Source organism: Manacus vitellinus, unplaced genomic scaffold (genome assembly GCF_001715985.3).
Source record: "Manacus vitellinus isolate BGI_N305 unplaced genomic scaffold, ASM171598v3 scaffold_4_pilon, whole genome shotgun sequence".
Lineage (NCBI taxonomy): Eukaryota > Metazoa > Chordata > Aves > Passeriformes > Pipridae > Manacus > Manacus vitellinus.
This window is the reverse complement of record NW_021940604.1, coordinates 24680912-24707130: the sequence shown is the minus strand read 5'-3', so window position 1 is coordinate 24707130 and position 26219 is coordinate 24680912.

The window sequence follows — 26219 nt, the reverse complement described above, 5'->3', positions numbered from 1 at the left end:
CTCGGTCCCTGGAGGTTTTTAAGATGAGACTGGATGTGGCACTTAGTGCCATGGTCTAGTAACCACGGCGGTAGTGGATCAAGGGTTGGACTTGATGATCTCGGAGGTCCCTTCCAACCCAGCTGATTCTATGATTCTATGATCTCTAATCTCTAGTCTTTTAACCACCATTAAAATTACCTGTCCAAAAATTGTGGGCTTTCACACATTAGCACTTTCAAAAACTTTATAGTCATTCTGTAGGTTGAAATTTGGGTAAGCAGATTGACTTGGAATTTTGGAGCATCCCAGCTGCACGACACAAACATAACTTTTGCTTCAGCTTAAACAATGGAAAACTGCCTGTGGGTTAGATCACAAGCAAACATTGACCATGCAGAGTTTGTAACAAATGCAAGGGCAGGAGATTCAATCAAGTACAACTCTTCCCTTGCAAAAACTGGGATTTTACCTCCAATTGGCCTGAACAAAGGGAGGCTAACAAAAGCAGCAGTCTTCAAGCCACCTATGCAAGTTTTATTCTTTCATCTGCTCGTATAGGCTATATAATCTAAATGCTTACACACTCCTTAAGTGGAGTGTGTAAGACAAAGAACAGGCAGGTGGGTGTACTATAAGCAAAAAGGAACAATCTTCTGCCATCTTTAAAGAGAGAAGCTGAACTTTCACCAACAGGTTCTATAAGTACATGGGTTTCTTAGTATTTCTTGTCATCACCATTGGTTTTTCAACTCTTAAGAAAGTCAATCTTCAAGCCTCTGACTATTATAGCAATGATAAAGTATTATTCAGAGTTCTTTATCACAAGGAGCCAAGTAAGATTTTAATGATCTTGCAAAACCTCCTATTTCCACTATCACCATGTAAATACTCAGGCATGGGGGATTTGGTTTACACCACCAGGTTCTGTTTCTCTCATCCCTCCAAGTACTGACAGCTGAGAGGCAAAAGAAATAAGCTATTTACTTTAGAAAGGGCTCCTAAGCAGGGTATATGACCAAGTTTATATTTTCCCATTCCAAAATTTTCTATCCTAATATAAGGTTTGTCAGTATTTCAGAAACTATGGTATGGCTGCTCTGTGATTACAGTCACTGAGGGAACAGAATAAAGCAATGCAGTAATGTGTCAGCTGTAAAATGAAAATTGTTAAACAAAGAGCTTTCGACTTTGAAATTATTCCAGAAAAAGTGTCACAAGGTATGATATTCAATTGCTTTTAAAAAAAGTACAAAAAACAGAGGCCAGCCAAACTAATCATTGCCAAATCCTATGGAAATTCAGCCATCTAATATATTCTTAAAAGTAAAAAATGTTTATGCAACAGAAGGAAGATAAATTTTGGTGGATGTTTTTCCTAGAAAGGACCATGGGGTTTTTACTGGCATAATCTTGGTCTTTCATCCAGCAGCAATATCAAAAATATCTCCAAGAACGCTGTAATTGCACCCATTTTCTAATATTTGATATTTCTAGAGAATAAATCTTGGGCTTGTAAGCTGATTTTTTCCATCCTAATGAGTGGGTTAGCATGCTCATTCATTATATTTAGCCATTTTACAAAACTCCAGGACAGCATCATTCCTCTGAAGCTACAGTGTGTAAGTTCTGTGCAGCTGTGTAATTACAGGTAATGATTCTTCTGGAAGCAATCAATTAACTGTTCAAGTGCTAGAACTTCTAACTACACATCACTAACTAAGCATTGGAGGTGATTCTTGAGAATTCAGGGAACTCAAGGAACACACTACCTGAGAACAAGGCTGCAACACAGACCTTCACAGCTCTTAGTATCATGATTTGAACCTAAATGAGTAAGCAGTGAAAGTCCTAATTATCTACATACTTATATCTGGAATGAGGTAACTTTAGCCAGGCAAGTCATGGAGGAGTTTTTGAAAATCTACTCACTCTCAAAATTCACCATCATTTGGATTTCAAGCTCAATATTTTTCATGTATTCCTATATCTCAGAAATATTGAGAAGCTTCACAGCTCTCTAATCAAATGAATTTAGTATAAAAATCAGTTACAATAAGAGTCTGGTGCAATGCTCAGTACGCAAAACTTCTCAACGGATATCAATAACAGAAGTAAATAACACAACGATAAATGTAGTTCTAAACATAAAACTTTGCAGTCCAGCTATAAGGCTTGCTATCATTTTACATTGATACCCAACTTTCAAGAAACACTACTGAAAAGGAATTGCAGCTCTACCAGCACGGTTGGCAAAATGATAAATCAGGCCAGTGAAACCATCACTGACAGAGGCACTTTATTTAAAACATATATAGTTGTGCAAAAATAAGAAGCTTTGTAGTCTGCATTAACAAGATGTCATCAGCCTTTTGGTCACATATCTGGGGAGTCTTGGGAACCTGGACAACGTATATTTGAGAAATCCATGCAGATTCAGTTTCTTTACATTCAAAATGATCACAGGGTCTTTGTTGCTGTCATCTTTTACAGTATTTAGATTTTTGAGTCTGGTAACACTTGCAGTTACCTCAGAAGTTGCTTTTTCTACCTCAGCTGCAACATTCTTACTTTTATCTTTCCAAAGACACTTTTCTTGGCTTCATTTATCTCCTCCTGCTCTGCTTAGGGAGTTTTAAATCACACAGTGGCAGCTATTCTTTGCATTACTTTTTATGGTTCGGTCATTGGTTCCTCATGCAAATGTGCTGCCAGTGACAGACTACTTGGCCTAAAATCCTCTCTCTAATGGCCTTCTTAGAATAAAAGTGATTTGCAGACCATCCAAGTCAAGGTCTGACATGGTAAGTGCCTCTACCACTCAGCATCTCCAGGGATTTAGCCAATAACAGAGCTAAAAGTTCTTTCTGGTGTGTGCCCTTGATCAGCACAAGAAAAAACCACACAGTCTTAGTACTTTGGACAGGTCATCACGGTGGCACTTTACATCATTCAGCCAGCAATGACATTATGAGTCACTGACGTGATGTTTCCTCCATTTGCATTAGCAATGTCACTTACCCAACTGGACATTTCAGAAGCAAAACATTCCCTGGGAATTGTTTCTTGGCTAGTACAGCCTGATAGAAATCCACAAAGAAAGAGATCCACATTTAGAGACTTAAGCATCATCTTAGAGGAAAAACAGGAACATTTTGATTAATTGATGTTTTAGAACCCTTTTTTTTTTTTATTAAAAAAGCTTTTTGGAATGAGCCCTTGGAATAAATAGTTCTGACAACACTCATCCCACTTCAGCCCATTCACTCAGTTACTCAAATTATGAATCAATTCTTACACTTTCTCATTCATTCTCCTGAGGAACAAACTAAGAATATATTAGTAGGCATCACTCATGAAAATATGACACTACTAGAAATGGTCTGAGAGCAAGTGCTGTTGTATAAACACTACAGTTATTTTAATGTCCCCTAAACAATAGCTGACATGAACAATAAAAATAGATGTTCCTATTGATTTCCTATCTGGTATTATTTTTCACTCTCAAGGTGTATTATTCAAAATATATCAGCACAGATACTCTGTGAAGAAAGAGACAATGATTCACATCAAAATATTAGTCACTAATGGAAAGAGGATTTAACCTCATGAAATCATGTTATCATGTTTTTCTTCACTTGTTGCTTCAATATGTATAACTCAATTCTCCTCAAAAATAAACTAATATATTTATTATTGTCATATTTTATCAAGTACTAAGCATTTCTTAAAGAGTTTAGACATCCATAGGGCCCTACATGAAAGAATATTTTTTCATCATACATCAAAGAATATTTTTTCCTTAAATACCCACTGAAGAATGGCCTTCCACTAAGCAAACACCATGTTACTTGCTTTTGACATGCAACTCATACTGTGTGAATTCAGTTCCTGCTGTATCTTCTCTTTTTGCTGTCTCCTATTGCCCAGGAGGAGCTACAGCAAAGCCCCATAAGGGCAGACAGGAGCAAGGAGCTCCCAAGGGGCTGTGGTCAGCACACAAGTGGAACAGGAGCAACAATAGATCCAGTGTTGTCTGACATCATCCTGAGTAACAACTAAAAAGTGAAAGAGATCCAATATATGACAAAATTTTAACTAATCTGTCCATAGAGTGAAGGAATAAATGGAACAAATGTTAAAAGGCAACAATCCAAGACAGATGTCTAAAATTCTATACCAAGATCCATTTTTAAAGGTATCAAAATAAAGTGCTTCAGTATCACAGATGAGGTGCAATACATCAAAGGTTTACCATCTTCTTCACCATCCCAAAATATATCATGTAGCTCAGGAGGTTTCCCATTTCCTTCGGGAACACACTGGTTGCTTTCCAGATCTATAAGATTTCATGCTCCAAAATGAGAACAGCTGCTGCTCAGCTACAGCAACCCAGCGCTGCAGTATTCCATCTGTGCCATCTTTCATTTCCTTGAGAATTACCTCGGTACCAAACCAAATTGTGGATTCTAACCCCACAGCTTGAGCAAGAACGATACAAGAGGCAAAGTAAGGAACTTAATGTTTCATGTTTGAATGCTTCCCTACAATTAAAATTATTCTTGTGCATGAAATCTAACTACTGGTCATGACTTCTACTCTGAATCAGTAGAGAATAGAATCATAGAATGGTTTGGATTGGCAGGGACCTTTAAAGGTTATCTAGTCCTGCAAGGAGTAGGGACATTTTCAACTAGATTAGGTTTCTCAAAGCTCTATATCTGACTTTGAATATTCCCATAGATGGGGCATATGCAGCTTCTCTGGGTTACCTGGTCCAGTGTTCCACCACCCTTACTCAAAAAAATTCCCTTCTCATGTATGGTCTGAATTTATCCTCTTTTAGTATAAAACCCTTTACGTGTTGTACTATTACAACAGGCCCTGCTAAAAAGTTTGTCCCCATTTTGCTTACAGGTCCTGTTTAGGTACTGGAAGTCTGCTCAAAGGTCTCCCCAGAGCCTTCTCTTCAGGCAAACAACCCCAGCTCTCTCAGCCTGACTTCATAGGAGAGGTGCTCCAGCCTTCTTATCATCTTCATTTCACTCCTCTGGACCTCCATCAGGTCCATGCCTGTCCTGCATTGAGGGGTCCAGATCTGAATGCACTAGTCTACGCTCCAGTTCTCATTGCCTTTAACTTTAGCCATCTAAGAATTAAAAATACCATTTAAAAATGCCTGTATCACATTATAAATAATTTTAGGATATATTAGTCACAAATCTAATTTTACTTTACAACTACAACCACCATGAAACACTAAAATTAATATATTTAATATCTGACAACAAAATTCTGATTTATTACTATAATTTTATCTGATTAAAATCTTTTTTAAAACTGTCAAAATTACAGTTGAGTAAGTTTAACTTAACACGTCCCTCTTGCCACTAACATGTAAATTCCTCATCCAGAGGAGGCAAAACCTGGACTCCTTTACCAACAAATCCACCCTTTTCCGCCAAGCCTTGACACCAAGGATGAACAATTAGATTAGCTAAGACCTGTGAAGCCCCTTTAAGACTCTCTCTAGTCTAGGTAGCCCCAAATCCAGTGATTCACTTCTGAGCCTTCCATTTTCTGAAACCCTGATTGACATTAGAATAAAGGAGTTTCTTTTCTCTGCTTACTTTTTACTAGTATCAGTTGTTTTAAAAAAAGCTATTATCTCTTGCTATAAACTCTGTCTTTTTTACACCCTTAAACTATAACAGCTGTACCATTATCACAACCTTTTCCCTTTGCCAGGGCACCGCAGCCCCTCAGCCATGCAGCAGAGATTATCAAATTTCAGTATGGCTGTATCCAGCATTCCAGGATCACCAGATGATGCAGTAAGGTATCAAGACAAGGAGGCCTCTCTCACTGCCTAATAATCATATACACTGATGTGTTCTTATCCTCCTATCAACATTAGGCCCCAGAACTGTTTTTCTAAGAACCTGGATTCTGCCCTAGCTAAAGCAGTGAGCTTGCACACGAAACTATAAAAGCTTTTATAAAGCTTTTCATTTCCAGTGTATGCATATACGTGTGGCATTCTTCTGCACTGACTGATTTTTATTTTTTAAAGCCCAGTTTCTGGCAGATGGAAGTCTTAAGCAGCTACATTCTTCTTTTTTATGTGCAAAGATCCTCTGTGGAGATAGACAAAGATTCATTTGTACTCCTGGAAAAAAAAGGTCTTCTAAACAAGGAGTAGGAATGCATTGCATACATTCAACCTTTTCCAAGTTTAATTCATCTACTCATTATCTTGAAGATTTTCTCAAGCTTTTGATAAAGAAAGACATAGCACTTTCATTTACTAGCACTTCATTTCCAGGAAGCATTTTATGGCTATTACATGTGCAATAAACTGCTTCATTCTGTAGAGTTCAGTGTGAATTTTCAAAAAGACCCAAGTGATTTAAGGTGCCTTGACTTTAAATTTCTAAAAGCAACCAACTCCAGGTGATTGGGGGTCCTTAACCTTAACAGCACCTGTCTTCTGTTTTCTCATGTGTAGTAGAAGCTTGTCCACATCTACTGCTCCCATGGGTGTTCACCACTTTGTACATCTCTCCCAAGCTCTGGGTTAGGTACACAAAACCAGAGGACCTCATTTGTACATTGCTTTTTAAATGTGGGCTCAGAGACTTGCTCAGGCACAGGCAGTGGAGTTCAAAGCAGGATGAACAATACAATTGAAGGAGCCCTTGTTTAAATCTGTAAACCATGCAGTCAACACTCAGTTGAATGAAGCTCAGGTGAGGTCATGATAATGAATAAAAATGCCTGTTTAAGTGAGGGAAGCTATTCTTTCACTTATTGGACCTTTTTTTGATTTGAGTAAGTTTAGCAATAAAATTACCTTTCATTTTTGTCATATATTTTTCCATGAGCTATATTGTCTGCTTTCAAATTTTATTGTTAAACTTATGCTGATGATAATTTAAAAAGTCCTAAATCTCAGTCTTTCCAGCCATAGTTGCTATGGTTACATATATGCCAATATATACCTGAGTAAAAGGAGGAAAAATATCTGACTGTTTTCCTTTTAAAAGGAGAGCATTATGTTCCACAGCTAAAAGCATGACTGAACATCATTTCACTTGCTCTGCTTTGTCACTGGAAGCAGAGCTGAGCTCCATGTCATCTTCATCTCCCATGGACCTCTGACCAGTGTGAAGATTGACTACCCTGCCTGCAAAAGCACCACTGCTACCTTTGCACGAGCCATCATACCCAGCAGGGAGGCAGGATTCACCAGGTGCATTGCTTCAGAGAGGAACACTGCTTCCTCACACAAAGAACCTCGGCCATCGTTCCCATTTTGCTCCCTATCACACTTTCACCACATAGTCTTCTGGTATGCACGCTGTGTTATCTCTGGTTTTGCTTTATTTTGCAAATGAAGAAGAGGTTATTTCCCCTCCTTTCCTCACCTTTGTAATTGAGATTTGTCTTCTGGTTATTGACTTGGACAGGCTTCAGTTTTAAGAAACACCCAAGCCAGGTCAAGCAAGCTATTATTCAGTCTCAGGATCACCAGTGATCCTGAGATCAGCAGGACCAGTCAGGTAGGCCATAATTTAGAGCAAGCAAGGAAAAAAGTTCTGAAGGGATTTGTGACACTGTTTCTTTACAGCTGTTTTGGTTTAACCCCAGTAGTCAGCTAAGCCACTCGTTCACTCCTCCACTGTGAGACGGGAGAGAGAATCAAAAGAGCAAAGGGTAGAAAACTCATGGGCTGAGGTAGACAGTTTAATAAGAAAAAGGAAGAAAATGGGAGGGGTGGAGGGAGGGGCAGGAAGTGATGGGGAAAAAAACCAATTGCTTACCAGCAGCCAAGCCCAGACAGTCCCTGAGCAACAGCAGCCCAGAAAAACTTCTCCTGGAGATTTCATAGCTGAACAAAATGCTGTATGGTATGGAATGTCCCTCTGGTCAGTTGGGTTCAGCTGTCTCAGCTGTGTCCCCTCCCAACATCTCGTGTGCCCTCAGCTCCCTCACTTGTGGAGTGGGAGGCAGAAAAGGCCCTGACTCTGTGCAAGCACTGCTCAGCAATAGTGAAAACATCCTTGTTGTTATCGACTTTGTTTCCAGCACAAAGCCAGAACACGGCCCCAGAACAGCTACTCTATCCTAGTCCAAACCAACACAACAGCATTTTGCCATTTCCATGTTCCTGAATATCACAATAATTCAAGTCTGCAGTCATTATTTGAAGATTAATACTTTTGTTAGTATAGAGGAAAAGCAGTTACCCCTCAATTCCATCTACATTCCAGGATCAAATTCTGTAGCATTAGTGCAAGGCATTGATCCTGGGACAAAGAGCTTAAGTGCATGTGAATTGGTATCAAATCTCCCAAGAGAGAACATGATTCCTCTGGTTGTCTTGCAAAATTATAGGACTTTTTTTATAAATGAGCATAGTTCTTACCAGAGCACAAATCAATTGTAAGTAGACTCTAACTTGAGTGGTTTCAGAGAAAAACATTACAGTAATTTGTCCATCAAAATTATTGAAGCTGCTCCCTATTGCATACACAGATGTAGCCCTGGACAAGCCTCAGAGCAGAGAAGCTCCACAAATAAACTATTTCTACCCATGAGCCAGAATCCAGGGCAAGTATACAAACAGAGCCTTAAAGCTGGTCTGATCAGACAGAGCAAGAAAAACTGCTTCTTACTAACAATTACAGTAAAGGTAAATTATGAATATGCATGTGCTGCCTCTTATCATCAGCTGGAGTGTAACAGTGAATAGAAACTAAATTTTGAAAATCCCTATCCCTTGGGAAGTCTCCACTCTACTTGTGTTTATGCTCTATTGAAGTGTCATGAAAATTAGTATTAAGATTACACTGTATTAACACATTTTCACAAAGACTGAACAAGAAGGAGATAGTCATTACTGATATTAAGCTGCTGATATTTAAGTAATTGCTTTTCTTTATCAGCCTTATTATCAAATGATCTTGTTACAGCTATAGAATTACCTATAATCACTTGCGCAGAGCGGATTTTAAGCCTGATCAGAAAAGAATCATTAAACATTAATTAAAATACTGCATGTGCACTTTGTATTTGGCTTGACAGTTTGCAGGAGCAGCCTGTTAAACAATCCCTGCTAAGCACAGAGATAAAGCAAGGTGTGTCTGCACTGAGTGCACCACTGGGAGCTGGAAACATGACTTCAGTCCATTTATAAAGTTTTCTCATTAGGTTTCAATTCAGGAGCAATGCCACAATGGTATTTAAAGGATATTCAATCACTCATGACAGAAAAGCTAGACTGACATTGCACAAATGGTGTTTGATTATTACCAATCTATCATGTCAGTTAGCAGGAGGAAAAGATACATTTCAATTGATTTCAAAGGACTGCTGTGACAAATGTATTCCGGGAAGCTGGGCAGCGACAGATTTCAGGTCTTGATTAATCTGGTATACACAAAACTGTATACCCTGGTCTTTTTTAAGCACACAATACACTCTTCAACAGAAAATTTGAGCAGCTACATGACCAAACACTGGCTTATTTTCTTTCCAGTCTTTTGTTTGATTAGTCTGTTCAGCTCTCCAAGAGGTAGTCTTTGCAACATTCTTGAAAAAATCTGGACTTCTACTCACTTGTTATGTTGTCACCACAAGTAAGAATTAAAACAGTATCTTTGAGAAAATGAACCAAAATATCTGAGGATCATGTCACTTGGATCACATAGGAGGAAGAAACTATATCAGCCAGGCTATGCTCCAAACATGGTGAAAGGGAATGTTATCCACTGCCAATGCATGGCACAGTCTGCTACCTCAAACTGCTCTGAGTGGTGCCATGGTCTATGGAGGATCTCCCTTTAATAAGTAGGCACGTTTGTCAGAGAAGGATCTTCAGTGAGTTATTTTTTTCCTTGCTGTGGACACTGATAGTGACACCTGGTGTGTGGTGCTTTCCGGAAACACATGCAGGTTTTTCCATGTCTCTAAGTTCCCAGATTTTTATGTCAAGTAAACAGAGAAGAGCTATTGACCTTCCAAACACAAAGGAAACAAGAAGTAAAAATAGTATGTTCAAATTCAACACTTCCAAAGCAGAGAGTACTTATACCAGCATATGTGATTTCTGACAAATGGTTCCATTACAAGAGGGAAACCCACAGAAGTAGGTTTATTTGTTAGATTATCTGTTGATAAAGACAAAGAATTGTCCTTGAAGGAATTCCCTTTCCTTTCCATATGGGTAGGATAACCAGGCATTTTTCCAGGTCTTCTCCACTCAGGTTACCACAGAGACAGAGAATCTAATTTATTTTTTTTAAAAAAAGTCCTTTAAAAATATATTCTCAAGGGTGTGGAAATGAGGGGACAAGGGAGAATTTCTTCCATGCCTATCTAGTTAGAACCATGTGATTGGGGAATATTACTGTACGTCATAGAAGACTAAGCACAAGAACTTGTGAAATACAGGAGCTCTTTCATCACGCTCCTTTCACATTAACATTGATGGTCTGAGCAATCAACAGAAAGAGAAGTGTTACCCCTTTTGCAAACGTGACCAATGATTAACTAAGACTGTTTAGCACTGAGGGAAATATTCCAAAAATTAATGGGGAAAGTGTGAAATGTAATTTGCTGGCTTCTTCGTTAGCTGAGGAACTTGAGAAAAGAATTAAATCTAACAGTAATTGATGTGGGCTGATGTAGTGAAAAAACAGGAGAATTAATCCTATGGTTCAAAGTCGTGCTCTCTGATGCACCAATGCAATTATAGAAAAACAACTTTTGCCTTCATGCTGGGAAAATAAACCTGAATGTGAATCAATGCAAGTCTGTCTTTCGTTGGAATGACTGTGCATAGAGACCTTTTCAGCACTTTTACCGCGTTTCCTCCTTCTGGCGACGGGCAAGAAGCATAACACTGTTGTATGACTCCAAATAAACTAAAGGCTTTGGAAAACATCCTGAATTCCAGATAGGGCTTCTGAATTCTCTATTGTAAAGCAAAAAGGAAAGCAGGTAACCAGGTTCCTTCCATATATGTCTATAGCTGCTGCTTTCTCACTGAGATTACAACTATATTTGAATGTTTGGAAGTTTGATTTTATCTGTTCTTAAGGTCAGCTTCTTGGTATAGACATCTTGTCATGGGTTGACCTTAGCTGGATTCTAGGCACCCACTAGAGTCGCTCTGAGCTAGGAGAGGTCACACAGGCAAAAGAGACTCAACATGGGGTTAATACTAAAATTTGTTACTAACAGGATAAGATCTAAAGAGTGAGAAATAAAACAGTCTTAAATACACTTTCCACCCACCCCTCCTTCCTTCCGTGTCCTCCCTCCTCCCCCTGCAGCAGTGCAGGGAGACAAGTCCACCCCTCAGGCAACAGGTCTTCCAAATCTGCTGTCCTGTAGGTCACTCTTCCACAGGTTGCAGGGGGACAGCCTGCTCTACTATGGTCCTCACCACAGGTCACAGGGGGGGCCACAGCTCTGGCCCTGACTCCTTCCCCTGCTCCATGGGGTCCCTCCCACAGGTAACAGTCCTTGATGGACCTCTCCAACGTGGGTCCACCCCTCTGGCAGTAGTTCTTCCATATCTACTGTCCCAAGGGTCACTTCTCCATTGGGTGCAGGGCGGGGTCTCTGCACCCCGATGGTCCTTCCTAGGATGCAGTCCTTCACAGGGTGAGCTGTACTGATGTGGATCCCCCACAGGGCCATGAGTCCTACCCGGGAATAACCTGCTCCGGCGTGGATTTTCCTCTCCACGGGCTACAAGTTTCTTGAAGGACTCTGCTCCATCCTGGGCCTTCCACGGGGGTAATGGCCTTCTTCCATGCATCCATCTGCTCCAGCATGGGCTCGGCGGCACCACAGAGGGCTACCCCAGCCCAGCCCAGCTTGACTTGGCTGAGGGGGGAAGGGAGGGCAGTGCCCGCCGGAACCACCCCCACCTCTCGCAGTTCACCTTGGGGGCTTTGGCGCTGTCGGTGCTGTTCAGCTCCTCGGGCAGGACAGGCTACTGAAGCCACCCTATGTAGCCCCCCCTGCTACCAAAAAACCCAGCCACCTCAACCCACAACATATCTTTATTTCCAGCTGTAATGGTTACAATTTCCAAAAAAAGAAATCACAATTTTGCCTCACAGTGACACTGAGCTACAAGGTCTAATCATGATTAGCTAACAGGATGCTGAACACAGTTTCTCCTGGTGTAGTAAGGCTATAAAATCACCATCAGAAGCACAGCAGCCATTTATTCTTCAGAACAAATTTTGCACTTCAATAAGCTTTTACTGATGTTTTCAGTTACACTGTTCATAAAGTGAAGGGCTGCTCAGCAAGAGTAAAGGAAGCAGAAATGAGATTTGTGATTGGCACTGTCCTTGTAGTCATATCAATCACAGAAAGGCATCTCTCTCTGGTCGGGTCCTGTGGGGTATTCTGTAAAAACATGTTCATGTAAAACCAAAACCGCTGAACTAATTATAAGAACAAAAATCAAATCCACTCTTGGGTCTGAAGTCTTGTGTGACAAGTTCCAGTCTATTTACTAAAAACCCTTGTCATATGGAATTCATAACCACTGTGACAGCTTTAGTTAAAAGTGTATCATTATAATCTGTCATACAACATAACTATTACCCAAAAATGATGTTCCTGTATATTCACTTTGTGAAACAAAGGCAGGTAGGGAAAGAAGGAGGGAACTGGCATAGGGCAGCACAGCACCTGAAGTGGGCTTTGCTATCTCAGGCCATTTGTTGAAAAATGCACTTTGAAGTTAATCACATTGCTTTCACCTCAATAACCAGTGTAGACCCTGAATGTTTAATTATGCTACTGGTTTTATACCTAATCAATCTTTTTCATTAAAATCCGGTGAAGCAGACAACTGAGATAATTACTGAAGAATCATCTTAATTAAAAATTTTAGCTTCTAATTAAGAGTCATTGTTTACCTCATCAGAAAGCCATTAGGATTCAGGACAAGGTTGCCCTGTTCATTATGTTTGCACTTTTTTTTTAAAAAAGCTTTGGGCAAAGAGAATGATATGGGATTTTATGTTAAAAAAGGAGTTATTACAGTTGTCGCATGAAAAGAGAGAATATATACAAGCCAGGGTCACCATTTGTCAGAAGCTCCATAGCATATTTCCATCCTGAGTAATTGCAGAATATGTTTGCATACAAATTCACATTGCCTCGGTTTTTGAAGATAAAGCAGTGTCTATACTTAAAATGGACATGACCTCCTAAATTATTTCCTTTTTGCTTTCCAGATACAAGGAAATCCCCCAATACTCCTATCCTGCAATCGGCAAACTTTCTGCTTTTCACTGTTGTTTTCACAAATGCCTGACACTGATTGAAGTCTGCTTCGATATCAGAAAAGTCCAATCAGACACTTCAACTAGGGAAGTAGAACTGCATAGCAGTTAAATACCACTGAGGATGTGAAGCTTCACCACGCTTTCACTCATTGCAAGGCACCAGCACCAGCTGTACTGAGGCAATGATGCTTCAACTGACAAAATTAATCAGTAAAAATTATTATCAGTCTTAACACTTGCGGGTTTCCTCTCTATATATATTCCAATACAGAAGGAAAAAAACAAAGACATCTCCACATGGGAGTTTTTTTCCACCTTCACCCCAGCAAGGAAATTTGTAAAAATCATTTGTAAAAATCTTAGTCATGTCAGACTAAGAGAGTGAGTTCAGACATATAAAACACAAAGCTAAACATCTATAGCTGAAATGGTTGCTAATAAGCATTGACCATCTGCTATAGACAAAGTAAAGTATGTTAGGATCAGCACTAAACGAAAACCAAACCTATTTTATAGAAACATCTTGTCTGTATGTATTTATTTATTTACTTACTTTTAGTGGCATCCTGTAGGACATGGTATAAGGAGCAATACAAATCCCCAGTTACCAGTATTTCTCACACTTTGGAAAACTACCGACTCACACTTTCCACCAGGAATTGAGAAGATATTATTAAGAGTATGAAGAATTTTTTTTCATGCAAGTTCTTTGTAACCCTTTAAGTAGGTAAGGGTAGAATGAATATCCATCAGAAAATTCATGTTAAACTTCCAGATACCACTGGGATGTTATTAATTTAAGTAACAATTGCCTATATGAGTAGGAATGACATTTGCCAATAATAGAAGGCAACCAACTCTGGTTCAGAAGAAAGTATCAGATTATAGGTTTGTTTAAAGGGAGAGAGAGAGACAGAGAAAACAAAAGACATTTAAAAGAAACTACACAGAAGAATAAATAGCAGTAATTCCTAGCTGGTTTCAGACAAGAACTCAGTTGTTCTAGCTAGTGCCAGCACTTCTCTAAGCAGACATACTTGCTCTAATCTTATTAAAAAGTCTGATTCCAGAGGCTGAGACAGTTTGCGCTCTGCTCAACAAGTAATTTGAGCCTGCACACCTGAGTGGTAGGCAACACTACTAGCACACCAAGACAGAGAGACTTCAGGGATCTGAAATGCCAGTAGGCATACATTTGCCTGGGAAACACACAGAGAAGAGGCAAGATAAAAAGTTAAGTCTACAGATGCAGCTGGATGACCTCACTGAAGTTTCAGGTGACCTAATCTAAAACTTAATCTTCAACAAATTATCAGATGCTGACTGTACAATTTCCAGTGCACAGATTACACTGTCACTGAAATGACAAAAATCTCTTGTACAGTAATCTCAAGTCTTCAGGGAAGACCCGTCCTGTAAGAGTGTTCAGACATTGGAGATCCAGTCCAAAACATCACTCCCTCTGACTCAGATGAGTAAGCAAGGGAAGACCCACGCCGCAGCCTAGCCATTAGGGAATTCAGATCCAACACAACATTTCACATTTCTGCTCCCAAGTAAATATGGGATCTCATCACTGGAATCTTGGATGTAGGGGAAGGAGAACAAAGAGTGAAAACAAATCAGTCATTTCAAGAACAAATCAAGATCCCTAACTAAGGAAACAGGCTTGTGACCTCTCATCTGAAAGGAAGAGCAAAGCATTTCTTTTCAGTCAAGTTTTGGGTGCTTTCCTATCCATGCTAGAGAATAGGAAGCTTTTCAGTACCGTCTCTTTGGGAGCACAGAAACCTCTTCACTCAATTCTTTGAATCCTCAATTGTCTGCAGTTCTGCCTCCCTGTGCACTACAGGGGAGCCTATCTAGCCTGATTATACTACAGAAACTCTTGAGTTACTAAGCTGACAAGACTAGTCCTTGAAAGGCTAAGCCCAACGACCGTTATGGAATTGGCTGTGAGTCACCTTTACTGGTCACTTTAATATTGTTCAGCTACAAAGCCTTTACTGTAGTTACTAATGGAAAACACATGCCAAACTAGTTACTTATTGCAGCTGTAGGAAAGTGACATAAAACAGGCACAGTGTCTTGCCACTGACCCCTTATCAAATTTCAGGACATCATTTTAATTGGTGGAACTAAATTAATTTATCACTTAATTATGTGTCAATTTATGAAGAAAAGTTATTTTTTATTTCTTACTGATCAGGGTTACAGTGGCTAGAAAGTCAGAGATTTAAACATAGAAACTCCTGTCTTTGGTGTATCCACACACTGTAACAACAACTGTAAAAAAAAGAATTATCTGTTTACCCAAGGAACCAAATTTCAGAGGTTCTGAAATGCAACAGTAGCAAAGAGCATTTGTAAGTAGTCATAAGGTAAATGTGAAGATTTTCTAGGCTAGGGAAATATATTTACAGTTAGGGTAGATGAGCAAACATTCTCCATCTCAGTCTTCTGCTATTCAGGAAATCCTGAGACAAAAAGCAGAATTAAAAACTCAGTGTTTTAAATATTGGACCTACTTGGGCATATGTAGCTGCAGATCCTCATGTCCACCCACTGCAAGTAATCTGAACTTGCAATGGGATTTTAGGAACTCTGAATAACAATTAAAATTGTATCTATGTGACACACGGGAACTGAAAATGCCCATGTTTGCTCTGTTCCTGGGCCTGATTTGCTTGGTTAGTGACAGGCCCTTGTCTCTGGGACAGTGATGGTAGTTCCCACAGCACAAACAGGCTTGTGTTCCTTATAGGAGCACAAGGTCTGGCAGAATCAGAACCACCAGGAACTGCTAGCCAGCAGCTGGCTTTGCTGCTTTGTGAATAAAAAGTTAGTAGTAAAGAAACATCTCCTCAAAGGAAATCTAGTACAAGTCAATATGGTCTTGAGACCATTGTAAGAGCAGTGCCCACTTAGTTTGAGGAAGGGAAAGTAGAGAGAGGCCTCTGACTACAGAAAATAGGCTGTAGTTATCCTTCCTGTGGAAAGCTGGTGGACTTTCCATTCAAGGGGCAATATTACCCACCTGCAACACTGATGGCAGCCTGGGGAGGGACAATGCATCAAAACCAGTCTATGCATGACCACCCTTGCCTTCAAAGCTGAGTGGCTGCGAAGCCATGAAACAGAGTAAGAAAAAAGATAATAAAGAGCTACGGCTAAATAAGCACTTTAATGTATGGAGAAAAGCTGTTACCCACACTCAAAACTTCCAGAAAGGCATTAGTAAACTGTATCCTGGAAAGAGAATGAAAAAAAGAGACAACTTAAGCTCTAGACCCGAGTACTGCATGGCAACAGCCATGTGAATGGCAAGAGCAGGATACGGGAGTCATTTGCTATACACACAGTGTGGGAATATAGCGTCAAAGGAAAACTGTCAAGTGTCTAGATTTCACTCAGATTAGCACAACAGGAAGAAGAGAAACAAAAAAAGAAACCAACCAACCAAAAAAAAAAAAAAATTAGCAGCGGGACTGAAAGCTGCAAAAATCAATAATCTTGGCAATATACAGTGTGGAATCCACATAAGGACAGCTCAAGGCAGAGGAAATTAAGAGATTTACTGACATGTTGGAAGGCATGGGACATTTGCTAAGACAAGGAAGAACTCAAGCTGTCACTGAACGCAGTGTTAGTGGTGCGTGCACAGCAGCTCATGTCAGTAGCGTTATGGCCAAAGTGGGAGAGCAGCTCCAGCACACAGCATAGTTAAGTGTAATTGGAAAGGTGAAGGAATCCTCAGAATGGGTTAGCTTGATTGCTACAAGTAATAAAAAACCAAACACATGCTGGGCCAATCTGAATGTGCAAAAGCTTTTGGGACTCACACACAGCCAAAATGGGGAAAATAGTACCACAGCCACCCTCCCAGATGTAACTTGCAAGAATTCCACAAAGGCTGGGTTCAGTGCACAGGAACAGGTACAGTCTACTCTCATCAGCTGTGGGAAGTAGAGAGATCATTACTTCCATTACTGCATTAGAAGGAAAGTATTTCTATACATTAGAAGCACTTTGTGTCTTAGAAAAGATGATAAGATTAGGAGATGGGGAGTGTTTTGATCTAATCGCCCGAGGAGAAAACATGCAAGGATTTAAAGTACCAACATCCACAGAAGAACTGAGCCACACTGTGTAAATACTAACAGGGATTCCACAGTCTCAAAGATAAACATCAGCACTTTCATGAAGTCTGAGGAATAGAAGAAACTGGTAGTGAAGGAGATGGACAAGAATATCCAAAATACAAAAGGTGACAATCACACCCAAATGACTTAAAAGAATTAAAAATCAAAGAAATAGAAAAAATCCTGTAGCAGCTGTCCTCTCATGCAGCAGGATGATGGCATACAAAAAAGAAGGGACAGATGTTCACTCACACATGATCTGCCAACAGAAATGGGGAAATGGGAAATTGGGAAGAGAAGCACAGTGTGTAGATGCCATTGATTTCTTTTTAATACAGCCATTGAGGCCTGGATATCAGGCATCAGAGATGTTTGGATAAAAAAAAAATTCAGGCTCTGCATTGGGATATGAACAAGTCCAAAGCGGTTTAAAGAAAAAAAACAACAAGGGATTCTACAGGATATTTCCTCCAGACATTTGGCAGAAAGCCTGTGAGGGAGCTAAGCTGTGGCACTGTTCAAAAGGCAAAGAAGTGCACAAGAACTTTCCAGAAAGGCATCACAGGTAACATAATTTCTCCTAGACTGTTTTATTTCTGTAAAGTATCTGAAAAAAAAGCCAGCAAGGAAGCACTGATAGTTCATGATGCACCTAATAGAGGCTTGGCAGCAATTGGTGTCTGATTTATATAAGCATAGGCAGAACCACTGCCTGCTGACACTTGATTATTACAGTCGTTTTGTCAAAGTAACTCAACTTAGAAACACATTATACAGCACTGCAATGAGTCAGGCCACAGCAATATTCAGCAGGCATAGTATTTACAGCAAGCTAATTTGGAATAATGGCTTGCAAGGAATTCTGAAAATTTGCAAAGGGCAGTATTTCATACACACAACAAGCAGTTTGTATTAGCTGCAGTCCAATAGAATGGCTGAAAACACACATTACTCAACAGTAACTGAGTTGACGTTACTCAAGACAAATGAAGAGGGATTGAAATCCATACTTCAGTTTAGTACACTACCCAAAACACTTTGTGGAGTTTTATCAGTACTGACGCTAAAAGTGCAAGAAGAACCATCTAAGAGAAGGTGTAACACTTAGAGGTGCAAATTACTGGATACAACAGAGCATGGTGGAAAAAAGATAGTGGAAATTTCACTGTGAAATGTCAGGCTGCTAAAACCATCACAAGAAACATCAGTGTCATAATATCACATTCAGGCAATAAGGTCCAGTAACAGGAGGATAAGACTATTTCAGGTTCTTCTGCAATATAAAATACTGTAATAGATATAGATATAGATATATACTATAATGTAGAACACTAGCTCATCTGCAGTAAATAGCAGCTCTTAGTCAGATGCACCCCACAAAGAATCTACCAAAGCCACCAACCAGGCTGATCAGTGAGAAATTTTCACTCTCCCTAATGCACCTGCACAGTTTCCTCTGGTTACATATTTCACACTTGTAACTGAGGAGTCTTCTGTTATCTGATCAAATCTGCTTTACAAAGCCTGCTGATATCCCCAGAAAGATGCCACACATAGTGGCCAGATTAACAGAAAATTAAATATAAAATAACATAGGAGTGAATCTTAAGAGCCTTAAGTACATCAATTTTCAAGCATTCAGTAGTTAAGAGAATACCAAGGTAACATTAATTCATGCATGCCTCATTCTGTCCCAGCAGGTACAAGTGTCTTGAAAAACTTAAAAGTGTTTCTTTTATTCCACACAAAAGTGGTAAAACCAGGGCTGCAGAAAGGGATTGGACCCAGAGATGCTGTACAAACCACATGGTTATGAGGCACTATAAAAGATTTAAAGTGACCAAACTAACAAGAACAGAAGGTAAAACAAAGGCAGAAGAAACTTACTTGTGGTCATACAGCATGTCAGTATTCAAACTGGGACCAACACTAGTCCTCCCGAACACCAGTTGAGAGTTTATTCTTTAGGTGTTGCATCATAAGAAAAGTCAACCACTGACCAATAGCTTGGGCACACTATAGGATGCCATGAAGCCGCTGATGGGGTTATGAGTTTGACTGCAAGAACACCAGCATATTACTCATAGACAATAAAACCTTCCTTCCAAGGTCACAAGTCTTGCAAACTTAGTGGTAAAACAAACTAGACCTGCTGGGAACAAACAGGCCTTGGGCTTATAGCTATGTAACAGAAATATAAACATTATTCAAATCTTGAAATAATGAGGACTTAGTTTTTAATATCTAAATAATGCAAAGACTAAAAGATGATGCCTCTCCCTGGACAGTTATAAGCAATGACATCTTTCCCATAATACCCTAAAGCAGACTGAATATGTAATAGATTAAAAGTACATTGAAAGAGATGATTAACACACAGTTCATTATGAGTTCCCTACAGTAACATTTTCTGAAATATTAATATTTAATTATGGAGGTGGCAGCAGGCTGCAGGGTTTTCCTTCTTTCTTTTCAGTGTTGTCCTTATCTGTCTCTAAAATATTAGATAAAACGAGAAATCATGTACCTGTGTAAACTCTAATAGGAGTAATATGGCAAAGCAGAACAGAAAAAGAAAAAAATAGGCCTCAGGCTGTTCATTGGGTCTCTGGTAATTGGAAGAGTCAATGGCTATATGATTCAAGAAAATACCTTCCCTGGAGAAGGAGACTGATCATCCCGCATTTATACAGCAGCTAACCAACACTAAGCAGGCTTTCCTTTGCATATTATTGGTGCCAGCCCAATGAGGCAGAAAATTGCATTGTGTCATTTAATTTCCCAATCTTTGTTTTCATTGTATTAATCTTTTGGCTTTACTTCACTTTATAATTTGAAGGCTCAGCAAGAAGCAAACCAAATGGAAATTCAGCTTACTTTCATGTCTAGCTGAATGTTCATTGCAGTTTTGGAAAGTTTAATTCTGCGTAATCTCATCCATGAATAATAATTATCTGGTTTTGTATGCAAACATATTAGTGGTTGTTAAAGACTGCCTTAAAAATTCCTGGGATTGTGCCCGAAAGTCAATCACCAAAACATGATTAACAAATAGGTTACAGGAAGAGAGCAGATAGGTTTTTTCAGCAGAACCTTTTCCCCTCAGTGTTATAGAAGAAAGTAAAGAAGTTGGCAGACTTCATGAACTTGACTAATGATTTTAAAGTTTACAATTCCCAAACTGAAAAATCAAATAGTGAGGATGTTAAGAGAGAGAGAGATTATCTTAGAAAAAACACAGAACATAAATATGGAGGTCTCTTAGGTAAATGGAAGTGGAAGAAAAAAAGAAAAAAAACTCTGACTCTCTTCTTGTGCTTAGAGTTAGTTGGCTTGCCAAGGGCTGGGCTGTGCTGGGCACTGCTCAGACAGCAGGGCCTTACCGAGACCTGTTCAGAAGCAGGAACAGATCAGCGGAATCATCTCCACCCCATCTTCCATGCCAGGGCAAAGTAAGGAATAAATCCCAAATCCAGGCCTTCACTTGACTCTTGTCCCCTCCAGAAGCATGTTGAATCATTGTAAAATGTCTGAAGGCTGATCCAATTGCTGTTGGGTATCTTATGTGCATTAATCTTGTTGTCATTTATTGTACTATGATGAAGACACACTGCAAATTTATACGACACGTCTAATATATATTTCATGCTGTGGTTATATAATTCCCAGTTCATGTGAATAGGATTCATGAGCCATATCTGATGAATAAAGCTATTTTTAAAATGAGATGTCTTTTTCATGATTCTGTCTCTGTTTTGTCAAAAAAACGATATTTTTCTTTCAACCAGAATCACTTGTAACCATGATGAAGAGCTTAAGACTTCCCCTGCTCAGATCTCCAAGGACATGTCTTACCCATAAAAGTTTAGGGGTTTGCCTATTATCTTTCAGTTGTGGGAAGTTGCCACCCTTGCGTGCACTTTAGTCATATTAGAAGAACATATAGCAAATAATGCTTACACTGTCACAAGACCAAAACTATGAAGAGTTAAATAAAATGAAGCTTATGTTAAAAAAAAAAAAAGAAAAAAAAATAAAGGGTATCCTTTAAACATTCATTACCCAGAAGAAAAGGGAAGAGCACCATCAACCAGACCTTACACTTTAGTACAGCTCTTCACTTCTTAGTAAGAGAGAGAAAAAAATCTGACCTGCTGCTGACTAACTGATGGTGAGTAAAAGGCCCTGAAAGAAATCACTATCTAACTCATGAGAGCCAAGCTTTGTTACAGAAGTTTAGCCAATGTGTTTCATGCCTCTCAGGGTGAGTAGTCCTGCTCAGTCACTTTTCTCTGTTTCCCAAAAAGAAATCTGTCCTTGCGGAACCCTTCAGAAAGTGAATTGCAGTTAAAAGACTCCAAACTTGCTCTGCTGCTGTCACTTGCTCTATTTGTGTCCCTTGAATGCACAAATCATGCAGGGGTGCTCTTGCCTCCTGCTGCGATTAAACGTGTTGAAGTACTTGATTATCATCAGGAAATAGACAAGATGTTTTAATGCCTCTTGGGAGATGGTCATCAGTCAGCGAGGTGTGTTTTGTAGTTTAAAATTAGATTCTTAAGTTCAGATTTTGAAATAGACTTTTGAAAAGATTAGGAAAACTTTACTAGAGTCACCCATGCCCCAAATGCACCAGAAGTTACTGGACTGTGGGATAAAATATGTCAGGAAATTCTGTATCTGTAGTATTCTAGCTGTGCAATCAGATAGTCATAATGTTCCCTGTAGCTCCCAAATTTTCACAGGAAAAGATGAGCAGCAACTCAGAGCTCCATTAGTCTTATTGAAATCCTAGAAATACTGTCCCCTTTCATCTGAATTAATCTAGCCTCAAGCAAACTCAGCATGCAGGGCTGCTTCAGTCTGCACATTGAAATAATCATTCTTCTTCCCTTGCAGACTCCCTAAACAGACCAGAGGTACCCAAAATAGTTTCACAGACCTCAAAACTCCCTGACATAAATTCAAATACTCCACTGATTAGGCTCAATGAAGTTTTCAAAGATCATTAGCACCAAGAACTGGATTTAGTTGCATATATCTAGAATAAAACAACTTCCAGAACAAAAAGAACTTACTTTTTTTTTTTTTACATTATGTCTCAAATTGCCAAGAAATGTAATCTGCTTCATGAAATTGTAATTGAGGCAATAGATGGACAATTTTCAAATACTGTGACATGGAATAGATTAAAAGAGTCTTTCTGCATAAAGGTTGCTGTGTCTGTGAAAGTCAATTATCAGTATTTTGTGCAAACTGTCATGCAGTTTTCATAGCCAGGACCTGACATGAATATATTGTTGATATTTAATTGCAGAACTGAGAGAAATAATACATATATCAAGACAATCAAATTATAAAAGACGGTTACAAATTCTGAAGTTCGTAATTTATGGGGGGGGGGGTTCCTACACTTGCTATTACTTTTTAGTGGAATTCATGAGTTCTGTAAGAACATTTTTCTGTTCAACTTGTTTTTTCCAAACACTTGCTTTTTCTTCTTGATGCAGGAAGGATGAACCTTCTGCAAATTTTGGTGAAGTAGTATGGATATACTGGACCTGCATTACTGCAGGAGGAGAAATAATGCACATCACCTCCTTTTCTTCCCACTACACTTGAGAAGGCCTCAGAACAAACTTATGAATCTGATGAGGACAAGGCAGATGGTCCAGGGCCTTGCAAGCAGCCAAGGAGAGAGGGCACAAGTCTAGGGCTGCAGCACAAGCACGTCTGTAGGATAAAAGAATGTGAGATAAGCCTGGTATGAAATGCTATTGGCTGTGACATCAGTCTAGATGCTAATAAGAAAAGTGCAAAAAATTAAGTGCTAGCCTTCCCAGAAGTCTTTCTCAAAATCCACACTTGACAGTTAATTTATATCTTCATGAAATCTGTATGTGTGTAGGCACATTTATCAATAATTTAAGGTAACAGTGAATACACAACTATAACTGGAATAATGATGAAGTAAACAGAATTATAACACTAAGAAGGTTGTGGACATCTTTAGTAAAAGAATAAAAGGACTGTGCAAAATGTTAAATATACTAAATACAGACACAGGTGCTGACATATCGCTCAATAGATTAACCTCCATGAGAAAATATACATAGTGGAACCGCTTAATAAGTAGATTTATTATATTTTTTTTAAAAAGTGGATGTTGTTACTTCATTAGAAGTATCACTACATTATAATTATGGAATAGTTTTATTTTTCATTATGACAATTATTCTTATTATCCAGATTACATCAAGTGAAAAAAAAGAAAGTAGACCTGGTCACCTTAGTCTTCTAATCTAAACAAACTAGTAAAGACCTGTTCGAAGCCAGAATGAAGAAGTGCTATCTTTTTCTTTCAAGCCCAATTCCATGAAACATTTGCAAATCATTGAGTAGTCATTTAAATCTTAAACAGTTAACAGATGATCTTCTTAATGCACTATAAGTCACAGAATGTTGCTAACAAACTCGTGCCACAATAAAAAGGGGGGGGGACAAAAATTCCCAGTCAAAAAAACAAAACCAAAACAAAGAAACAAACCTTGCAATAAACTACAAGGGACCAAAGCAAGGCAAGATTGCAGGTGTCACCAATTTTTAGGTCCCCATAATAGCAGGATATTCATTAAGAAGTAAAATCCTATTCCACCCTAGAAACTGAGCAAGCAATGAGGAAATGTTCACACTGGCAAAGTACAAGAGGAGTGATGTTAGGAAACTATTTACATAAAAAATTATGGTAGTATTTTTAATTCTTTTAGTTGACAGAGTTTCAGTTTGGTCTCTCCAACTCACTGACAGTGTGCTTTATATATATACATCAACATATACTTGTTCTTTGCCTATCTGAAGACAAAGGTTCAAAAGACCTGATATTATAGAAACAATTCCCAGTTTCAGAAAGCAGCTTTCAAAATGTTGGCAAAGGAAATTGCAGCACTGTTTCCAGAATTCGTATCTAATTGCTTTTCCAAAAAAAAACTTCTCAGACTTTCCACATCTATCTTCTGGATGAACTATAATTTTCTTTTACAATTTAAAATAAAGGGGGAAAGACTATGAAAATTTTAATTTGGGATGTAGAGTGGGGGGCAGTGTGTACCTTCCGTGTGAGCCACAAGAAACAGATGTTACAGCTAACAGCAACGAAAATAGTATTTTATGGTTTCTTGTGTTTTCAGAGCTTTGTATGGTGACATCAGGGACAGTAGGCTGCTTCATTTTAAATTTCCACAGACTGCAGAATATTTCTGTACTTTTCTATCACTATAATACTCTGCCTTAATCAGCATGGCAAAATACCTTTAAGCTTTAAAATATTGAAGAAATTTGAAGAACAGTTTAAGATTCCTCAACACTATGCTCTTGAGACTGCTGTAGCCTGATAGTGCCAATACAAATGGTCTTTTGACTTTTCTGGGCTTTCAATAGGACCTTAAAAATACAGTTTCAGTTCCAAACAACTGGCTCAGATGAAAGGAAGTGGTGATAACCATTACCTGAAGCAGTGGACATTGCCATATGCACTTCCATGAGGTCTAGAAATTAGTGCGGAAAGCCTATACTCCCCGTGGCTCTGGCCTCTGACACCGCCTTTTTGGACAACTGTCACATTCAACAGCACTGGCAAACTCTAAACAATAAGGAATTTCTGATGGGAGTGAGGAGAAGAGATACTGAAGCTATGGTTACAGGCAAGAACAATTTTATTACTCAGATACCTGAATTTTGGAGCCTCAGTCTGCAGCCAATATCCTTCCAGAGATTCTGTCCTTGCTTGCCTGTCATACCTTGCAGGTGACTACTGCTGTATTTACACTGGCGCATCCTGCAGCCTTTCAGTGTCCCACAACCATCCTGGGACTTGTAGCTTCTTAGTTCTGCTCTATTTGGGAACAATGGATCTCTTAAAATGTGAAAAAAGACTAAGAACAACAACAAAAAGAAAAAAGAGAAGTTCTGGTAATAAGCATTATAGTCTCCATTTCACGCAAGGGGAAACTAGGGCAGAGAGATTGGTTTGCCTGAAATTGTGGAAGAAGTCAATGCCAGAACTAAAAACTGGAACCAGGCTCTGTGCTTTGACCATAACCAGCCTATCCTCAGTTAGATGTTACCTGCATCCTGTGGGATGCTTTCAGTTACTAACCAAATTAACTGTGATACCAGAGACAGCATCAGGAACAGTGATGGCACCATGTGAAAATCCTCAATCCAGCACCATCAGGGTGGGTTTCATTTTCTCTGAAAGATAAGTATCACCCTGTGGCAGAGTTGGAGTGGGAACACTAAGACCATATGCTCACCTCAGCGGGGGGGGGGACCAGCATGGGGGGAACAATGAGGTGTGCACTTTCAGGGAGATGAGCATGTCAGTAGGAATAAGAGGCAGCCCTGCCCTGTCAAGCACTCCTGAGACCTATGTCCCTCAGACAGGGAGGAAAGGAGAAGCAAAAGGTGGAACTTCCTGCTGGAGCTATAATGAAATTAATGAAAGAAGTGCAATTGGAAAAGGTAATCTCTCAACCAGAAAAAATTCAGTAGTTGGGAAATGGGAACAGGTCCCCACTCAACAGTTTATGCAAAGAATTTTGACAACCACTTGGAACAAACATTTTGAGTTTGCATTTAAAGTTAAATTGGGAGAGACAGCAAATAATAAGAAACAATGCAGACAGATAAAGAAGGTCTTAGAATAGATATTTTAAATACCAACACAGCTAATAAATGCAAATGAAGTTCAGTGCAGATAAGCACAGAATTATGAGAC